The sequence below is a fragment of the Pleurodeles waltl genome, chromosome 12 (assembly GCF_031143425.1).
Source record: "Pleurodeles waltl isolate 20211129_DDA chromosome 12, aPleWal1.hap1.20221129, whole genome shotgun sequence".
Lineage (NCBI taxonomy): Eukaryota > Metazoa > Chordata > Amphibia > Caudata > Salamandridae > Pleurodeles > Pleurodeles waltl.
In genome coordinates this window covers 144692513-144713019 of record NC_090451.1, presented here as the reverse complement: position 1 = coordinate 144713019, position 20507 = coordinate 144692513, and the positions used below count along the sequence as shown (strand labels likewise).

Sequence of the window (20507 nt, the reverse complement as noted above, 5' to 3'; positions counted from 1 at the left end):
GGCTGGCTTAACTAATCCACTCAGCTATCCACATAAAATACAGATCTGTTCTCTACATTACTTTATGGCGAGTCAAACTTTTATTAGACAAAGCTCCAATCTCCTTCTCTAGCAGGAACCTTAATCATGAGTTATCTTAGCATTTTTATTGCTGTCTGAAAGCTGGATGCACAATGAACTCTGCAGGAGGTGTTTTAAAATCAAAAATTACTGCTCAACACAGCACCCCCCTGAGGTCAGTGCCCTCCCACCCCCCCGGTCAGCACCCACTGCGACCGCACCAGTCACACACCCCTAATGCCAGCCTTGGTACAGCACAGTATAAGTACAAAGTTGAAAATGTTGGAGAAATAAAAACGTTTCTCAAAATTAACACCAGCCTCAAAAGGGCATAATATTTGGGTGCAAATACTTGTCTACAAATGTTAGAAGAGAGGAATTTCAATCGAATACCATTGGTGGTTGCATGGGAACTCCCACATGCAACACATGGTACGCCTCCCTAGCACAAAACAGCATTTGCACAACTTTGCATACGTTTATGGCTACTTTCCAAAACCAAAAAAACTTTTGAGCTGGAAAGTAAATCCCAAATGTCATGAGGTCTCCTCCTCAAATTAAGTTTGCCTATCCCAAAAGCATAACTATGCAGTGTAACTTTGCCTTACATTTATCAAACTTCCCTAGTATTGAATACATATACAAATACGTAGTCTAATTGATGCTTCAGCCCACACTATTTGTCAGAAAATGTTAACCTTCATGTAGCAAGAAAAAAACAGGTCATTGAGGAATAGTTCAAGAATAGGCCACTCCTCTTCTTTCATTGAGAAGAGCAATTCAGTTTGTAGTTAACAGCGACACCCCGGGTTCTAGCCATTGACAATCACAATCTAGAAACCTCAGAAAGCGGGTTATTAGTTTATTGCTCCAGTCTGGAAATAACAGTGCTCGCAGCTAAATTATTTGCCTGGGCCCTGTTTACTTAACTGCGGTTTCCAGTTTAAGCAAGCATTGGCAAAACCAATAGGTCTGGCAATCATAGTCAGTTATAATCCAAGCCTTTTGGCTTTGCCAATGCCTGATATCCCCATGCTAATTATACAGCAATTGTAACATGAGAAAAAGCACAGGCTTTTTCCCAAATAGTTTATCATCTCAAGGCTTTGAGGGGGATGGTATTGTTTATAGAGAAAAGGGCTGCGTTTTGAAAATGTGTTGTAAGATTGCATGTTCTAATTTTCTTTTTGTGAAAAAAAGTTTAAAGCAGTGTGAAACTAAAGAACTTTATTTACTGGAATTAGTCCCCGGTGTAAATATAACCTGCTTCAGCCACATTTTCTTGATCATGTTAACACTGCTTACAGTCGATGGCCGTCTCTGACATGGAGGTGCTCTTCCATCTTGACTACTTGGAGTGAAAAGCTGCCAAGAGCTTCCTGAACCAAAACTGTTTACTTATGTGCACCAGTTTGAAGGCCACCCTTTCTCGTTACCATGATCTCAGACTAGGCACTTGCTAGTGCTTATTGTAAGAAATAACCATGTGACCAAATTCTACACTTGGAGTTTCAATATGTGTCTTGCTTTCTGTTTGAAAGGTTGTTCCCCTATCTCTTGCCATTGGTCCTAGCCAGTTGAACCTGTGATTTACAGTTGATTAGGTTTTCGTTTGTCAACTAAGTCTTTCAGACTCCAATTAGCATATATGCAGATTTATTTGTGGGAATGGGTTGGCTGGAAAAATGTAAGTAGGGGTCACAAAATCAGAGCAAGCATTTGCAGTGCAATGGGCATTTGCTCGTTTTAACGCTATTAGCGTTGTAAACTTCTAACCAGACTTTTCTTGACACATAAGCTGAAAATAAAAAGCAAACCAGTTTCACATAAGTGAGCCGATGGCCACCATGTGCGTGAAGGAAACACACAAAAGGAAACAGAAGTTCGCTCGCAGTCAAACGACTTCGAGTTACTTTTGTGATGCAGAATTTTTTCTCATGCATATGCCACAATTGTAAGTTGGTGAGTGTGAATGAGATTTGGCATCCCCTATAGTGATTTGTGGTCGCTAGGAGTACATCTGCTGAGTTTTTCCAACTCGGACTGTCATGACAATTCAGGTCATTTGAGTAGAAAATCTAGTTGAGCAGCAGCAAAACCAGCTCGAATAGCTGTGCCCTCTAACGCACAGCGTGGTGCCATTTGTACTGATTTTTCAGTGTGGATCACAATCCTAGCACTAGATGAGACTTTTTGTAACTCTGCAGATTCAAATTCTTCGAATTCTGCCCATCCCCATCTATAACACCAAAATCAGAGTGAGAAAGATTGGCATCAAGTCAAGCAGAACTTCTTTAAAGCTCAAGGATAAATCAGTTAACTGTGACACTGAAATACTATATATCAGGAGTTATTCTAAATTTTTAGACCAGCAAGATGAAAAGGGTTGGGACACATTGCACGATAATTGGGAAATTATTAATGGAGAAATGCAGAATGCAAAATGGCACGCGGAAAGAAGAAGGTTTAAGAAGGGACAATAGTGAATAAGGCACCACATTTGTTTCATGCTAGAGAATTTTGTATGCCCTATGAATTCCCAAATGGGATGCATGGTCCCGGGACTTGTATTTTATATGTCTAATATGAAAAAATGAGGGGCATTCTTTACATTCTTAATTTGTGTGGTTATGTCCCCATGCCCTTCCAGACACATGGCTTTATAACGCGGAGAAGCGATCATACTGATTTTCAAGAATGCCAAAATCTTCCAGGTGTTGATAGGACAATTAGTGTGATTCAGTCAGCCCAAAAAAACTTTGAAGGCTGAAAGGGTAATTCCACCTATTGACACTGTGCTTCAATAGGGACTTACTGCCTTTGGGTTTTTAATTTATATTTATTACTTACAATGTCAGTCTGTGAACAGATTTGGTCTATTTCACGTTTATCAACTTAAAAAGTGTAGTTCACAATATTTCAAGGCACAATTTTGATAACCGTTAATAGAGATGGGGGCTCCTGACCGAAGGCAAATTATTATGTAGTGGGAAATATACAAAAGCAAAATAGGTCAATAATGAAAAAAGAAGATCAAGGTTTACATTCTTAGTGACAACATGCAGGATTGTGTGCTAACCCCTGGCCTTTTTTTGCTTATATATAAATGACCTTGAGAAACATCTATTACCCAAGCTTTCTTACTCCTGCATTTTAGGTGGCCTTGGTTTCACAACATTTTTAATACCCCAATGGGCTTAGGAATATTATTGAAAAGCCTCTTAGTGAATCTGACCAAAAGGTGCTGATGATAAAGAAACTAATGGGCATATTTATAGTCCCCTAGTGCCATCTTGCCCCACATTAAAGTCATTATTTTTTTGTTAATATGGCCCAATGAGACCGAAATCCCTGCGCTGCATTTACAGAATGCTGCAATGCGTACATTGTGCCACTCTGTAACCCTTTGAGCGACATTATGCCTGTGCCAGGCATAATGTATGCAAAGGGGGCGTTCCTCCATTAGGGGAGCCGGAAAAATGCACAATGAAATCTATGAGATTTCCTTGCGCCATTTTTTATGCCACTTTTAACGCCTGCTCAAAAGTAAGCATTAAAAGGAAGCTTCCATTCTTTAGAATTGGCCCCTATGTAGTCTGCAGGAGTAGCACTAATATTTTGGCGCTACTCCTGCAGAGTACATCAATAGTGTCATCAGAAATTACGCTATTGCCCCCTACCCTGTGCCATGGAGACCGTATTTTAAATACGGCGCACACATGGTGGTGGTAGGGGGACGCTAAGGGGCGCAGGGAAAGTGATGCTGCACTCAGTGCAGCGCCACTTTCCATAAATCTGCCCTTAAGTACTAAGTATATTGCTTTCAACCCACTAATCTCTTGAGAACCCAACATCCCAGTAGGTTCTATTAATTATGCAAGGCACACCTATTTTGACCATCTTGGGTATACATCAGTGAGGATATGTGATGTCAAAAGCAAAACGAAATAATATTTTAACATTGTCACACACAGTAGGATTGCTAAAGACATTTTCTTCTAGGTTTGGGGGTTGCTCAATCCTTCTCTTAGTCAATGCCTATTAGACCAAGGCTGCGGGTGCTGCAGCTTAGAGCTTAGAGCTCCTAGGACATGCATTTAGCCCAAAACTATTATCAGATTAAAACGTTTTCATCTTTTAGCTACCAAGTCTGTCAGGTGGCAGACACATGAGGGTGGCAATCATAGGATCAGACAAAAGACTGCCCTCGGACATAAACTGCTTCTGATCAGGATTTGGACTTTGCGGCGCAATGTTTTCTTAGGAGTTCTCTAGCAGAAACATTGCCTGATATAAAAGGTCGAGCAAGCTTACACTTGCAAAATGTGCATATCAATCCTTAAAGCCATTCACAAAGGCATTTCCTGATTATATTTTTTTGAATAGAAATGGGGGAAACCTATGGAAACTATTTTACCAGGATATATGTGATTGCGGAGATACCGGAGATGTGAGTTTTCCCATGAAAGTCAAAACGATTTGTCCCCTGACTCCATTTATTGTTTGAATCAGAATTTATTCCACACTTGTAATCAGGGTCTAGATGTTTCACTGGGAAAGCTGGTGAATCCTCAAATTTAACCTACATATAATATTGTCTTTCAAACACCCAATACTTACAAAGACTGGAAATAAAACAAAAAGTCGTCCTTTGAAAAAACCTTTTAACTTGATTCATGGAATGTTTTCGTGCTGAGCGAGTGAACGTGCTTCAGTGAAAATGATCATTTAGTTTATCCTAAATTTGTTTTGTTTTTGAAATCCTTTGATATAATTTTAGAAATCCATCCATGATTGCCCACATTAAACATTACACAACTCCTGAATTCACTGACTCTCTTCTCCTTGCAGCCATACTGAAACACACATACATATTCGACATCAATTACCAAGAACTTGAATTAATAAAAAGCTAGACCTGTTGGCTTTGCCAAAGCTTGTTTCAATTGAATTCTGGTATTTGTAGTTTTGCTACTTTCTTTGTAAACAATTGCATTGAAGTGCTATAACTGAAAACAGAAAACAGAGCTGTAGATCTCTGCATTACATCAGAATGGGAGCTAATTCAGTAATACTGTATGTGTCCCCTTTTCAAGTACCCAAACTCATAAAGCACACAAGCTCTGCCATGGTTTAACCGGAGAATGCAAAGCCCACCGGGTGGAGCATTGCAGCAATTTGTTATTTTTGAAATGACTACCGTGTTCGGTCAAATCGCGACTTGCAGGGCAAGTGCAACGAGTCGTACATGAGAGATGCTGGCTCTATACAGATCCACAGTTCAACCTCAGAAATGTAAAATGTGTGTACGAACACTTGGCAGCTGTGCGCAGTGAAATAGGCATGGAAACTAGACAAGACTGATGTGTTTGCATAACCATCTGGCAAACTAGATAAGCCGATCCTGCCCTCTGTCCTGCTCTGAAGGCTTGACCTGCCTGCCTTAGGTTTCGAGTTCCTGCATCTGTCAGGGGGCGTTTCCTATCATGTGATTAGAGTCTCTAGCTATATTTCCCAAAACAGCATGTTAGAAAGGGAACCCTGGTCTTATCTGGTGCCAGACATCCGTGCAAGGACAGCTGCAGAAGTCAGATGCAAACCTCACTTTCTGCAACAAGTAGGGAACTCAAACTGCTTTGAAAGACTGCTGGAGAGGTACGTGCACGTACTAAATTCTCAGTTCTTGTGCTTTCCTTTTTGCGTGATCCCTAACACAGATTACCATTGATTTAGCATTGTGCTTTGGAGATGCGGGAAGTCGTTTCCTATTGTACAAGCAGCCAGTGCAGATCTTTCAGCAGCAAACAAAGATTTACTACTTCTAGCTCCACATTTGTGTACCTTGAAGATATACGTACCGCGTGGCACTGATGTAACAAAACGTGAGGAGGGGGGCCCCGAGCAAGATCTGATGAAGGGGCAACCACACTCACATCAGTAGGGGCCGAGTGCGCCCCCTACAGTATAGGTAAGCCTGGGGGCCACCATGGACCATGGGGGCTGCAGGAGTCTCTATTACAACCTGCTGCATAAATACATTTATGTGAAGTTAGGTATAGAAAATCTAGACTTATTTACCGGTTCATATTTGTTTCGATATTTTGTACTCAATTTTGTGCCCCATCGATATTCTGGGGTCGATATTGTGGGTGCACACCTTTCCGTGTGTGTAGAACACCTTCCAGGCCAGCGTTGGTGGAACCTGATTATAATGCCTATTGTCTGACTAGGATTGACTTATTTGCAAACCTCGTAAGGTTTGGAAATCTCATTGTGGCTGGATCACTAAACAACAACACTACAGCATAGCTAGATCTGATGGTGATGAGCTATGGTATTAGATTATGCCTGAGTACAGTGCTCAAAGGTACCTCCCCTATGCCACCCACATTGTTTCTCATGTCATGTGGTCATTTTACCCTGATGTCGGTTATTTCTTGTGATGTCCTGGAACACTTAGGGTTTTCCCAAATAAACTAGGGGATGCTGGGCATGTAAAGATGCAAAAGTACTAGGTAGCTCCTAATTGGTTATCAATCTTTTAGTATCAAATGATTCAACACACTCTGTCTTCATAAATGACACGTGACTTGTGTACTTATTATTCTTTAAATATATTAGACCTGAGTGTTTAGTGGAGTGAGAGCTCTGATATAAATTAACTGAGTTCTCGCTCCACAAACACATAGTTATTTTCCTTGTTTGTGAGTGAACGCCATGTTTCAGAAAGCAGTTCTTCTCCTGGCTCTATTGTCAGAAATCTCTTTCTAGCGGCACATCTATCACAAGTCTGTCCTATTTAGGACGGACCTTCCACAACTGATTGCACAGGGTTAGTACCTGACAGCCCTAGGGTGGGCATCCCCCAACTTTTTGCCTGCATCCCTTCACTCTTCTGACATTGTGTTTGCTGGTTATAGGACTCTGTGCACTTTACCACTGCTAACTAGTGCTAAAGTGCCAGTACTAAAGGGCATATGCTCTCTCCCCTAAACATGGTAACATTGGTTCATACCCAATTGGCCTATTTAATTTACTTTTAAGTCCCTATTAAAGTGCACCACATGTGCCCAGGGCCTGTAAATTAAATGCCACTAGTGTGCCTGCAGCACTGATGTGCCACCCACATAAGTAGCTCCTTAACCATGTCTCTGGCCTGCCACTGCAAGGCCTGTGTGTGCAGTCTCAGACTTGACATCTAAAAGTACTTAAAAAGCCTTAATCTCCCCTTTTTCTACATATAAGTCCTAGGGAACTCATAGGGCAGGGTGCTATGTGGGTAAAAGGTAGGACATGTACTTATGTGTTTTATATGTCCTGGTAGTGAAAAACTCATAAATGTGTTTTCCATTACTGTGAGGCTTGATCCTCTCATAGACTAGCTTTGGGACTGCCCTTATATACTTCAGAGTGGTCATATTTAGTATGCCCAGACTAGTAATAGAAAATCCTGATATTGGTGAGGTTGGATTTTATATTACTATTTTAGAAATGTCACTTTTAGAAAGTAGGCATTTCTCTGCACTCATAACCATCTGTGACTTACAGCTTGTCTCCAATCCACACCTGGTCTGTGCTGGTTGACAGCTCCCTTGTGCATTTCACCCAGACAACCACAAACACAGGACACTCAGTCACATCTGCATTCATCTGCATGCTGAATAGGTCTTCCTGGGACGGATGGGTGAAGAACCTTACACTTACATTTCAAAGGCCAGTGGCCTGCCCTCACACTAAGGAATGATACCCCCCCCAAAGGGACCCTGCCTGACAGGACTGGGCTGAAAGGGGAACTTGTGCACTTTAAAACCACTCTTTGACGACTCCCCTGCTTCAAAGGCATTTTTGGGTATATAAAGTGGGTCTCTGACCCCACCAAATCAGACACTTCTGGACCTGCACCTGAACTCTGTCAGAAGACCTGCCTGGCTGCTCAAAGGACTCTCTGTACTGCGTTGTTGAAAAGGACTGCTGCCCTGCTGTTGCCCTGCTGGCCTGTGACTGTGCTGGAAGGACTCTAACTGCCCCCAAAAGTGCTCTCCAAGGGCTTAGATTGAGCTTGCCTCCTCTTCTGAAGTCTCAGGGACAGCAAAGACTTCATCTACAGGCTTTTTGCTAGTTTCCGACTCTGTGGACCTCACTGCATGCAACTACTGTGGCCTGCAACGCAAGTCCAACGTTGCCGCAACTCAGCTGATGTCACACAGGGTCACTGTGACACTGCAAAGTCAACCCATCCCATCCTGACGAAGTGGGTCCAGTGACCCAGCCTGGTCACAAGAAATTGATACATTGCTAATGATGCCGCATTAGCTCCCCCTGTAACCAGATGTAACTGACGTCTCACCTCCATCTGCCTTTCAGTGCGTAACCGACGCCTCATATCCTCGGAAGCCATAAGGGACTGATGTCGCACCAGCTCCAGCGGTTTCTCTTCTCCCCGACTCTGTGCGACGTACTTGTTCTTCATTTTCCAAAGGTACTGTACCTGTGGGTCCGTGACCCTCCTGGTTGCTTTTGATGCTGAAACTGCTAAACTTATGTTGATGGGATCACTTTCAGTAAAAATGTGCCTTAAACCTGGCGGAGCACTCAAAACAGGATGTCAATAATACTTCCTTTATTGATCTGCTCTTTGAGTGTCACCCCCTAAATTCAATATAGTACTCAATTGATGAGTGGGGTGACCTGACCTTTCAATCATTGACCAACTGCATTTATTTATTGTGATAAAGTCATCCTTTTCACCCTGATCACTCCCATTTGTTGATTGATACTGGTGGTTTTTGACTTTGACTGGGCCCTGGGCTCTGCTAATCAGACGGAGGGCCAGTGCTCTGTTGAAAGGGTATGTCGTAATTAGGCATAATTACAATTGGTATGACAACCTTCCTGTAAGTCCCTAGTATATGGTAGGGTATTTAGGTCAAGAAACCCATCATATTTAATGCACTTAAGTATGCACTTCTGCGTGGTCTCCCGTCTATTTAATGTCCATCCCTGTTTTGCAGAATGCTTTTAAATTAAATTTATATTCAAATTTGACTTTGGTATTTAAGGCACTTCCAAAGTCTTCAACAACATTATGCTTAGATATAAGTCATCCCTAAGGTCCCCCCAGGTGCCCGAAGGGTACGGTGCCTTGTAACTATAAGCATGAACATTATAAACAACGTTTTGTTGTGTATGCATGTGTGAGTGGGTGTTGTCTGCGTGTGTGAATGTAAGTATGTATGCATGTGTGTGTGTGTGTGTATGAATATGTGCATGAATGTGTGTGTGTATGTGTGTGTGTATGGGCGTTTGTATGCGTGTGTGTATGGGTCTTTGTATAGGTGTGTGTATGCATGTAAGTGAGTGAGTGTATGAATGTTGAAGTGAGTGCGTGTATGAATGTTGAAGTGAGTGTGTATATGAATGTTGAAGTGAATGCGTGTATGGGTGCATGTGAGTAAATGCGTTTATGTCAGGGTTGGTGAATGAGTGTATGCGGGGAGCATGAATGAGTGTATGCTGGGTGCATGTGGGTGTGTGTATGTGGGGAGGGGTGATGTATTGGTGGAGGCACTGTACTGAAAGGGGGTTCTGGTATGGAGGGAGGTGGGGGTTATATTGGGCTTGCAGGGCGTGGTGGGGGAGTCGTCTGCCGATGACAGGAAAGACATTTCCTGTCACCGGTAGTCTTTCTGCCAGGGTTTTCATAGCAGTGCTGCCGCCTCGGAAACCCAGGTGGAACGCTGATTAATAATACCGCCGGCGGTCTTCATTGGACTGCCAGGTCAGAGATGCTAATCTCTGGCCCAGAAGGTCCAACCACCATGGCGGTACAAGCGGGGATGTGGTGGTCTTCACTGCCGGCCCGTCGATGGTGAGACCGTCACCGGGCCCCTCGTGGTCAGAAGACCGACAGGGTCATAATGAGGGCCTTAATCTTTTTTAAATCATATCTCCGGTTCCCTAAGTTGGATTTTTGTAATTTTGGTGTAATTTTAATTATAAAAATATTTCCTATTTTTATAAATTGGATTTTTTTATGTTTGTTGTGTCTTACTTATTTAATGTATTGGTGTTTTTAAATGCTTTACGCCCCTGTCTCCTAAGTTAAGCTTGCCTGCTTTTCGCCAGCTATCAAGGGTTGAGCAAGGGATTAATTTATTGAGACCTCACATTGTGATTGTGGCCTTATTACTCAGTAATAATGATTTGTTTATTGGTTAATAAGTACCATACACATCTAGAAAAGGCTACAGTTCAAACATATAAATACATTAAAATCTTGAGAAAAACAATCTTTCATAAACAGTCAATGCGTACAAGTTTGTGCTTAATGTGCTACCATGCAGATCTTTTTTTCTTATTTGATCAGACTATGACCCTAGGACAAGGCAAGCTGGTTAGATCTAATCGTAGCTAGTACCCGATAACAACCTGCACTGGTACAAAGCAGCAAAGGCCTATATGAGGCACAAAATGTATGCAGGGGGAACATAGTTAAATACTTCTGTTGTTACCAACACAGACCATAGCCCTTAAGACAAAAATCGCTGGAGCCTACTAAATGAGCATAATTACACAAAAGTGCAAGGAATGCTAATACTTAATGTATAAAACTGGCAAAAGCCTATAAGATATGGAAATTAACACAAAACATGCAAATCTGCTCTTTGAGTGTCACCCCCTAAATTCAATATAGGACTCAATTGATGAGTGGGGTGACCTGACCTTTCAATCATTGACCAACTGCATTTATTTATTGTGATAAAGCCATCCTTTTGGCCCTGATCACTCCCGTTTGTTGATTGATACTGGTGGTTTTTGACTTTGACAGGGCCCTGGGCTCTGCTAATCAGACTGAGGGCCAGTGCTCTGTTTAAAGGGTATGTCGTAATTAGGCATAATTACAATTGGTATGACAACCTTCCTGTAAGTCCCTAGTATATGGTAGGGTATTTAGGTCAAGAAACCCATCATATTTAATGCACTTAAGTATGCACTTCTGCGTGGTCTCCCGTCTATTTAAAATCCATCCCTGTTTTGCAGAATGCTTTTAAATTAAATTTATATTCAAATTTGACTTTGGTATTTAAGGCACTTCCAAAGTCTTCAACAACATTATGCTTAGATATAAGTCATCCCTAAGGTCCCCCCAGGTGCCCGAAGGGTACAGTGCCTTGTAACTATAAGCATGAACATTATAAACAACGTTTTGTTGTGTATGCATGTGTGAGTGGGTGTTGTCTGCGTGTGTGAATGTAAGTATGTATGCATGTGTGTGTGTGTGTGTGTGTATGAATGTGTGTGTGTATGTGTGTGTGTATGGGCGTTTGTATGCGTGTGTGTATGGGTCTTTGTATAGGTGTGTGTATGCGTGTAAGTGAGTGAGTGTATGAATGTTGAAGTGAGTGCGTGTATGAATGTTGAAGTGAGTGTGTATATGAATGTTGAAGTGAATGCGTGTATGGGTGCATGTGAGTAAATGCGTTTATGTCAGAGTTGGTGAATGAGTGTATGCGGGGAGCATGAATGAGTGTATGCGGGGTGCATGTGGGTGTGTGTGTGTATGTGGGGAGGGGTGATGTATTGGTGGGGGCACTGTACTGAAAGGGGGTTCTGGTATGGAGGTAGGTGGGGGGTATATTGGGCTTGCAGGGGGGTGGGGGAGTCATCTGCCGGTGACAGTAAAGACATTTCCTGTCACCGGTAGTCTTTCTGCCAGGGTTTTCATAGCAGTGCTGCCGCCTCGGAAACCCAGGTGGAACGCTGATTCATAATACCGCCGGCGGTCTTCCAACCACCATGGCAGTACAAGCGGGGATGTGGCGGTCTTCACTGCCGGCCAGTCGATGGTGAGACCGTCACCGTGCCCCTGGTGGTCAGAAGACCGACAGGGTCATAATGAGGGCCTTAATCTTTTTTAAATCATATCTCCGGTTCCCTAAACTGAATTTTTGTAATTTTGGTGTAATTGTAATTATAAAAATATTTCCTATTTTTATAAATTGGATTATTATTGTTTGTTGTGTCTTACTTATTTAATGTATTAGTGTTTTTAAATGCTTTACACCCCTGTCTCCTAAGTTAAGCTTGCCTGCTTTTCGCCAGCTATCAAGGGTTGAGCAAGGGATTAATTTATTGAGACCTCACATTGTGATTGTGGCCTTATTACTCAGTAATAATGATTTGTTTATTGGTTAATAAGAACCATACACATCTAGAAAAGGCTACAGTTCAAACATATAAATACATAAAAATCTTGAGAAAAACAATTTTTCATAAACAGTCAATGCGTACAAGTTTGTGCTTAATGTGCTACCATGCAGATCTTTTTTTCTTATTTGATCAGACTATGACCCTAGGACAAGGCAAGCTGGTTAGATCTAATCGTAGCTAGTACCCGATAACAACCTGCACTGGTACAAAGCAGCAAAGGCCTATATGAGGCACAAAATGTATGCAGGGGGAACATAGTTAAATACTTCTGTTGTTACCAACACAGACCATAGCCCTTAAGACAAAAATCGCTGGAGCCTACTAAATGAGCATAATTACACAAAAGTGCAAGGAATGCTAATACTTAATGTATAAAACTGGCAAAAGCCTATAAGATATGGAAATTAACACAAAACATGCAAATCTGCTCTTTGAGTGTCACCCCCTAAATTCAATATAGGACTCAATTGAAGAGTGGGGTGACCTGACCTTTCAATCATTGACCAACTGCATTTATTTATTGTGATAAAGCCATCCTTTTGGCCCTGATCACTCCCGTTTGTTGATTGATACTGGTGGTTTTTGACTTTGACAGGGCCCTGGGCTCTGCTAATCAGACTGAGGGCCAGTGCTCTGTTTAAAGGGTATGTCGTAATTAGGCATAATTACAATTGGTATGACAACCTTCCTGTAAGTCCCTAGTATATGGTAGGGTATTTAGGTCAAGAAACCCATCATATTTAATGCACTTAAGTATGCACTTCTGCGTGGTCTCCCGTCTATTTAAAATCCATCCCTGTTTTGCAGAATGCTTTTAAATTAAATTTATATTCAAATTTGACTTTGGTATTTAAGGCACTTCCAAAGTCTTCAACAACATTATGCTTAGATATAAGTCATCCCTAAGGTCCCCCCAGGTGCCCGAAGGGTACAGTGCCTTGTAACTATAAGCATGAACATTATAAACAACGTTTTGTTGTGTATGCATGTGTGAGTGGGTGTTGTCTGCGTGTGTGAATGTAAGTATGTATGCATGTGTGTGTGTGTGTGTGTATGAATATGTGCATGAATGTGTGTGTGTATGTGTGTGTATGGGCGTTTGTATGCGTGTGTGTATGGGTCTTTGTATAGGTGTGTGTCTGCGTGTAAGTGAGTGAGTGTATGAATGTTGAAGTGAGTGCGTGTATGAATGTTGAAGTGAGTGTGTATATGAATGTTGAAGTGAATGCGTGTATGGGTGCATGTGAGTAAATGCGTTTATGTCAGAGTTGGTGAATGAGTGTATGCGGGGAGCATGAATGAGTGTATGCGGGGTGCATGTGGGTGTGTGTGTGTATGTGGGGAGGGGTGATGTATTGGTGGGGGCACTGTACTGAAAGGGGGTTCTGGTATGGAGGTAGGTGGGGGGTATATTGGGCTTGCAGGGGGGTGGGGGAGTCATCTGCCGGTGACAGTAAAGACATTTCCTGTCACCGGTAGTCTTTCAGTCAGGGTTTTCATAGCAGTGCTGCCGCCTCGGAAACCCAGGTGGAACGCTGATTCATAATACCGCCGGCGGTCTTCATTGGACTGCCAGGTCAGAGATGCTAATCTCTGGCCCAGAAGGTCCAACCACCATGGCAGTACAAGCGGGGATGTGGTGGTCTTCAATGCCGGCCCGTCGATGGTGAGACCGTCACCGTGCCCCTGGTGGTCAGAAGACCGACAGGGTCATAATGAGGGCCTTAATCTTTTTTAAATCATATCTCCGGTTCCCTAAATTGAATTTTTGTAATTTTGGTGTAATTGTAATTATAAAAATATTTCCTATTTTTATAAATTGGATTTTTATTGTTTGTTGTGTCTTACTTATTTAATGTATTGGTGTTTTTAAATGCTTTACACCCCTGTCTCCTAAGTTAAGCTTGCCTGCTTTTCGCCAGCTATCAAGGGTTGAGCAAGGGATTAATTTATTGAGACCTCACATTGTGATTGTGGCCTTATTACTCAGTAATAATGATTTGTTTATTGGTTAATAAGAACCATACACATCTAGAAAAGGCTACAGTTCATACATATGGATACATAAAAATCTTGAGAAAAACAATCTTTCATAAACAGTCAATGCGTACAAGTTTGTGCTTAATGTGCTACCATGCAGATCTTTTTTTCTTATTTGATCAGACTATGACCCTAGGACAAGGCAAGCTGGTTAGATCTAATCGTAGCTAGTACCCGATAACAACCTGCACTGGTACAAAGCAGCAAAGGCCTATACGAGGTACAAAATGTATGCAGGGGGAACATAGTTAACTACTTCTGTTTTTACCAACACATACCATAGCCCCTAAGACAAAAATCGCTGGAGCCTACTAAATGAGCATAATTACACAAAAGTGCAAGGAATGCTAATACTTAATGTATAAAACTGGCAAAAGCCTATAAGATATGGAAATTAACACAAAACATGCAAATCTGCCAATATTTATTCATAAACGGATTTTACCTGCAAACAAAGGGCCTGGCGGGATAAGAGGCAACAAAAATTTATGGTCCCTAGCAGCCCACCATAGTATAAATACATTTCAGGGAATTTTATCAGTATTTGATGTATTAAATTGACTAAAAAAGTGTTTAATCATAGGAACATGTATGGGAGTATTAGGTTGAGACCCAGCCTAGTGGAATAGGAAACAACAATGTTAATAGTTCCTAGCAGCCGGCTGAATATAAGTATGTTTTCAGGGCTTTCTTATCGGGGGCCTTCTTCGTCATTCATCTTGATCGCCGCCTGAGACCATAGGTCTGCTTTAATAAGTGATTTATTTTTTCAGCAAGCCTCTTTGCTGTAAGGCCAAGGCTAACCAGATACAGATGACATGCTGCAATGTTTTGTCTACCTGATGACATAAGCAGCATTTCTTGTCTCATTTTTGGCCATCTTCCCTGCACTTTGGAAGAAAGTCCTAGGTTGGAATATCACCAAATCTTAAAGTCAGCAATCTCTGTTTTATTTTCAGAGAATAGATGGCATCCAAAAGGCGTGACTCCTTTTGGGCTTCGCAGGATTTTAGTACCAACCATCCATGTAACCTCTTGGACACTTTATTTTGATCATTTAGTCAACTTTGCAAATTAATAGACTTATTTACTGCTTTCCTAAAAGCTTGATCAGATGTATTAAGGTCCCAAAGATCCCGCAACTTGAGCTACTCAATACTTTTTTTAGATATTTTTTACATTCACGATTTCCCCTTTCAATCAATCAATCAAGGATTTGTAGAGCGCAGCTAATCACCAATAGGGTATCAAGGCGCTATATGTGGGCGTGCTGCACAGTTGAAGAGCCAGGTCTTGAGATCCTATCTGAACTGCTTCACTGATGCGGTCTGCCTGAGCTTGAGAGGTAACGTGTTCCATATCCAGGCTGCTAGGTAGGAGAAGGACCTTCCACCTGGTGTATTTGTCTGGATCTTAGGGACGGCTGCAAGGGCGAGCTGGGAGGAATGGTGACCTCCGTTGGGATGTAAAAGGCGAGGCGGTGGTTGATGTATACTGGTCAAATGTTGTGCAGTGCCTTGTAGGTGTGGATCAGGAGTTTGTATGTGATGCGCTTGTTGACTGGGAACCAGTGCAGGTCTGTGAGGTGGGAGGAGATGCAGCTGTGTCTGGGATGTCCAGGATGAATCTGGGACTGCAATCTGGACTCTTTGTAGTCTGACTGAGACTGTGACTTAAAGGTGGTAGTCAGGTGGAGGTTGTTCTTGTATATTATGGCAATGACCCCTCCAGGCTGGTTGGCTCCGTCCTTCTGGATGATTTTGTAGTTGTCCGGGATGGATGTGGCGATGTCTGGGGCAGAAGTGGGGGTGACCCAAGACTCTGAAGAAGGCAACGTCAGAGGCTGTTGACTCGAGGAGGTCCCAGACTTCTACTGCATACTTAACAAAGGAGCGTGTGTCGAGGAGTATGCACTTGAGGTGGCTGGCCATGCTAAGTGCAGGATCTTGAGGTGGTCGTTGGAGGGTGCTGGAGCAGGCACAGCAAGAGAAAGATCCATGGGTGTTCCTGGGGTCGGCTTGGTGGCAGGATTATGATCTTCCTAGGTTGAGGGTGTTGAACCAGCAAATGGGGCAAGAACCAGGGAAAAACGGTATGTAGACATAAAATAAGAACAGAAATAAAAACAGAAGTGAAGGCAGAAGTAAATGACAGGAGTAAAGAGAGACAGAGATACTTACATGCAGATGGCCACTAGGCCACCAGGGATGAGGTGCAGGCGGGTGCCTGTGGGCGGAGGTGGGCGTCGAACTGAGAGTCAGGCAGGCTTACAATTCGCCCAAAGCAGAGGCAGCTGCAGCAGGAGGAACTGCACTGGGGAGGGCAACAGAAGCTGACCGGGAGGTCAGAGGAGTCGCCCTCTCACAGCGCTGCGGCCGCCATTAAGAAGGAGAGGGGGGCATGGTGTCCGGTCAGGCGGGAGGGTGGGAAAAGCACTTTGTGAGGGGTGGGGAGGGCCGCAGGGGCAGCAGCGGCATGGGGGTAAAACAATGGACAGGGAGAGGAGAGAAAAAGTCAAGGGGAGAAAAACAGTATGGAGACAGAAAATAAAAACAGAAGTAAAGGCAGAAGTAAGTTACAGGAGCAGGCAGAGATACTTACATGCATATAGCCACTAGGCCACCAGGGATCAGGCACATGTGGGTGCCTCCGGGCAGAGGTGGTCCTCGAACTGAGAGTCAGACAGGCTCTCAGTTCGCCTAAAGCAGAGGCAGCAGCAGCAGTAGGAGGAGCTGCACTGGGAAGGGCAAGAGACACTGACCAGGAGTTCAGAGGAGTCGCCCACAGCACTGTGGCTGCCATTAAGAAGGTAAGGGAGGTGTGGGGTCCGGTCAGGTGGGAGGGTGAAAAAAGTGCTTTGTGGGGGATGGGAGGTGGGGATGCAGAGGCAGCAGCAGTGCGGGGGAAAACACAGGACAGGTAAAGGAGAGACAGAGTCAAGGGGAGAAAAATGGTATGAAGACAGAAAATAAGAACAGAAGTAAAAACAGAAGTAAATGCAGAAGTAAATGACAGGAGTAATGAGAGACAGAGATACTTGCATGTAGATGGTCACAAAGCCACCAGGGATGAGACACAGGTGGTAGCCTGCGGGTGGAGGTGGGTCTTGAAATGAGAGTCAGGCAGGCTATCAGTTTGCCCAAAACAGAGGCAGCAGCAGCAGGAGGAGCTGCACTGGGGAGGGCAACAGAAACTAACCAGGAGGTCAGAGAAGCCACCCTCTCACAGCATTGCGGCAGCCATTAAGAAGGGGAGGGAGGCAGGGGCTCCGGTCAGCTATGAGGTGGGAGGGCTGGAAAAGCGCTTTACAGTGGGGAGGGGGGCTGGGCCACAGGGGCACCAGAGGCTTAGGGGAAACGCAGGACAGGCAGAGGAGAGAAAGAGAGAAGGGTAGAAAAAAAGTATGAAGACAGAAAACAAAAACAGAAATAAAAACAGAAGTAAAGGCAGAAGCAAATGATGACAGGAGTAAAAGAGACCGAGATACTTATATGCAGATGGCCACTAGGCCACCAGGGATGAGGCGTAGGCAAGAGCCTGCGGGTGGAGTTAGGCCTCGAACTTAGAGTCAGGCATGCTCTCAGTTCGCCCAAAGCAGAGGCAGCAGCATCAGCTGCAGGAAGAGCTGCACTGGGGAGGGCAACAGACACTAACCAGGAGGTCAGAGAAGTCACACTCTCACAGCACTGCATCTGCCATTAAAAAGGGGAGGGAGGCAGGGGCTCTGGTGAGTTTGGAGGCAGGAAGGTGGGAAAAGTGCTTTGTGGGAGCGGGAGGTGGGCGGGGCTGCAGCTGCAGTGTGGGGGGAAAACGGAGGACAGGGGGAGGAGAGAAAGAGAAAAGGAGAGAAAAACGATATGAAGACAAAATAAGAACAGAAACAAAAACAGAAGTAAAGGCAGAAGTAATTGACAAGAGTAAAGAGAAACACATACTTACATGCAGATAGACACTAGGCCACCAGGGACTAGGCACAGGAGGGAGCCTGCGGGTGGAGGTGGGTCTCGAACTGAGAGTCAGGCAAGCTCTCAATTTGCCCAAAGCAGAGGTAGCAGCAGCAGCAGAAGGAGCTGAACTGGGGAGGGCAAGAGACCCTAACCAGGAGGCCAGAGGAGTCACCTTTCAAGATTGATTTCAGTCCATTCTAGATTTTCCAGAGTACCTTCGACAAGTGGATGCCTTCCCCGTGCTTGATCCTAACCCACGTGTTGGAGTATAGCAACCTGATGGCTCTCAGGGTATTGAGCAGTATTCCTCACTGTTGCAATTTTACCCACAGCCTACCACGCAGGACACAGTCAAAGGCTGACTTAAAGTCAATGAAACATGTGTAAAGAGGGGTACTTGTGGCCCTGGCTCTGCTGAGGGTCTGTCCCAATGGCAGGTGATTTGCTAGGGTGCCTTGGCTCTTTGTAAAACCGGTTCGGTTAAATGGCAGTCTGCCGATGTCTGACACCCATGCCTCCAAATCATCCAATAAGCACTTAAGATCCACATCTGAAAGCGTAATGAAGCGAAAGTTGCTTGCTGAAGACGCAGCACCTCCCTTGAAGATGGGATGGATTGCCGTATCTTTACAACTTTCGCGGATAACTCCTTTAGCCAGGATGTGATTAAACATTGCTGCCAGGGAGGTTGCCCATCTCAATGATGAATATTTAAAGAGCGCTTGCGGTATATCAGACCGTGATTTTTTAATGATCTTAGTTATTTCCTCAGATGTGTATGCTAGATATGCGTGAGCCTCAGTAGCCCAGTTTCCCCTTGGGACTGATCTAGAGTGATTGTATCATGAGTACGTCCCTTAAAATGGGACTTCAGGTGTTTAACCCAGTCACCTTCACTTAGGTTTGCGTAATGGACAGCTCTTGGGCCTTTTTCAATTTTGTTGATTAGTTCCAAAAATGTTTTTTGAGTTGGTTAACTTAGAGACATGCAGCAATTGGACCCACAGCACTTCCAGTTTAGATTTTTTCAGGAACATATCTCCCCTTTCAGTAGTTTTCTCTCCTTATGCATACTTTTTAATAGTTTTTCATCCTCAGGGGTTTGAGGTAGCCGCCTAAGAAGCCTACCAACAGTAGATCTTCTCAGATCTTCCCAGGAGAACAGATCATGGCATAACTGTGCTATTGTGGTGCCCTAGATGGGCTCCCTTATTCACTCCACTGGTGGGATGTTTGTTTATTAGTTCCTTTGCAGCCATACTCTCCAGGCTAAACACCACCTCCTTTGCCAGATCTTTAACTGAGCTCTACTTCAGGCGCTTCCTTTTTTTCTGTGTCAATCTTTCCCTGTAGAGCTGTTACGGTCTTTTGTTTGCGCATAAATGTTTGTACTGTGATTATCTGTGGGTGATGATCACTTCCTCATGGTGTAGCACTCTGAAATTACACACTTGGTTGTATAATGAGAAGATTACCAATCTATAATTAAAAAAAGACACCGATTTACCCGAAGTTGCTGTCCATATTGGAGATATGTCACCTGGCTTACGACCATTCATAGCAAATAAGCCAATTACCTTGCATGCCTTAATTAATTTATCTCCTGTCCTATCCTTTTGGTTGTAATGTGGCTTATTGGGGGCTGAGAAATGCCCAAATATATCTGCATGTTCCTTATTTGGATGGTGAAATAGATTGAGTTAAAATCTCCTGTAACTAGCCAGTATGGTGGATAGTATGCATTTTTTAGAAGCAATTGTGCAGCAAGCTTGTGTGCTGTTGCAGTCTTCCTCTTTGGATAATTGTACACATTTATGAGGACAAGGAATTTGTGTATATGTTTGGCCCACAAATCCATATGCAAGGTCAAGAGTCATGGTTCATCGGTGTGGAGTTCTGAGATCTTAGCAGAAAAGTTGGTATTAATGCAAATCACCAGGATGCCTTTTGCCCTTCCAAAAGTGCTACTTTTGTTGGCCCGTTTGCTGAATTCTTCAGATCCAATAAATGGAAAACTGACTTGGGCCCAGGTCTCCTGAATCATTATTATGTCAAATGCACCTAAGTACTGGACGACAGCAGGATCTTCAATTTTTGCCTGTAGACCGCCTATGTTCCAGGAGCATATAGTTAGACCATCCTGGTCAGGGGCAGCCAGCTGAGCTGCTAATCAGGTTTTTGCCTGAGATAGAACTGTAGCAGCCTACTTCACTTGTCTTGGGGCTCTCACTTCATGAATTTTCACTGCTC

The 20507-nt window shown here is 43.5% G+C and overlaps 1 protein-coding gene across 2 annotated transcripts in view; it reads left to right on the top strand.

Moving 5' to 3' along the window:
* The first annotated feature begins 5592 nt into the window (after window positions 1-5592).
* Window positions 5593-20507, top strand: part of LOC138267849 (E3 ubiquitin-protein ligase TRIM56-like) — a 61249-nt gene continuing 46334 nt past the window's right edge. For both annotated transcript variants that reach the window (XR_011199879.1, XM_069217072.1), the window contains exon 1: window positions 5593-5715. The gene's annotated coding sequence lies outside the window, so the exon portion shown is untranslated. The remainder of the gene's footprint in view (window positions 5716-20507) is intronic.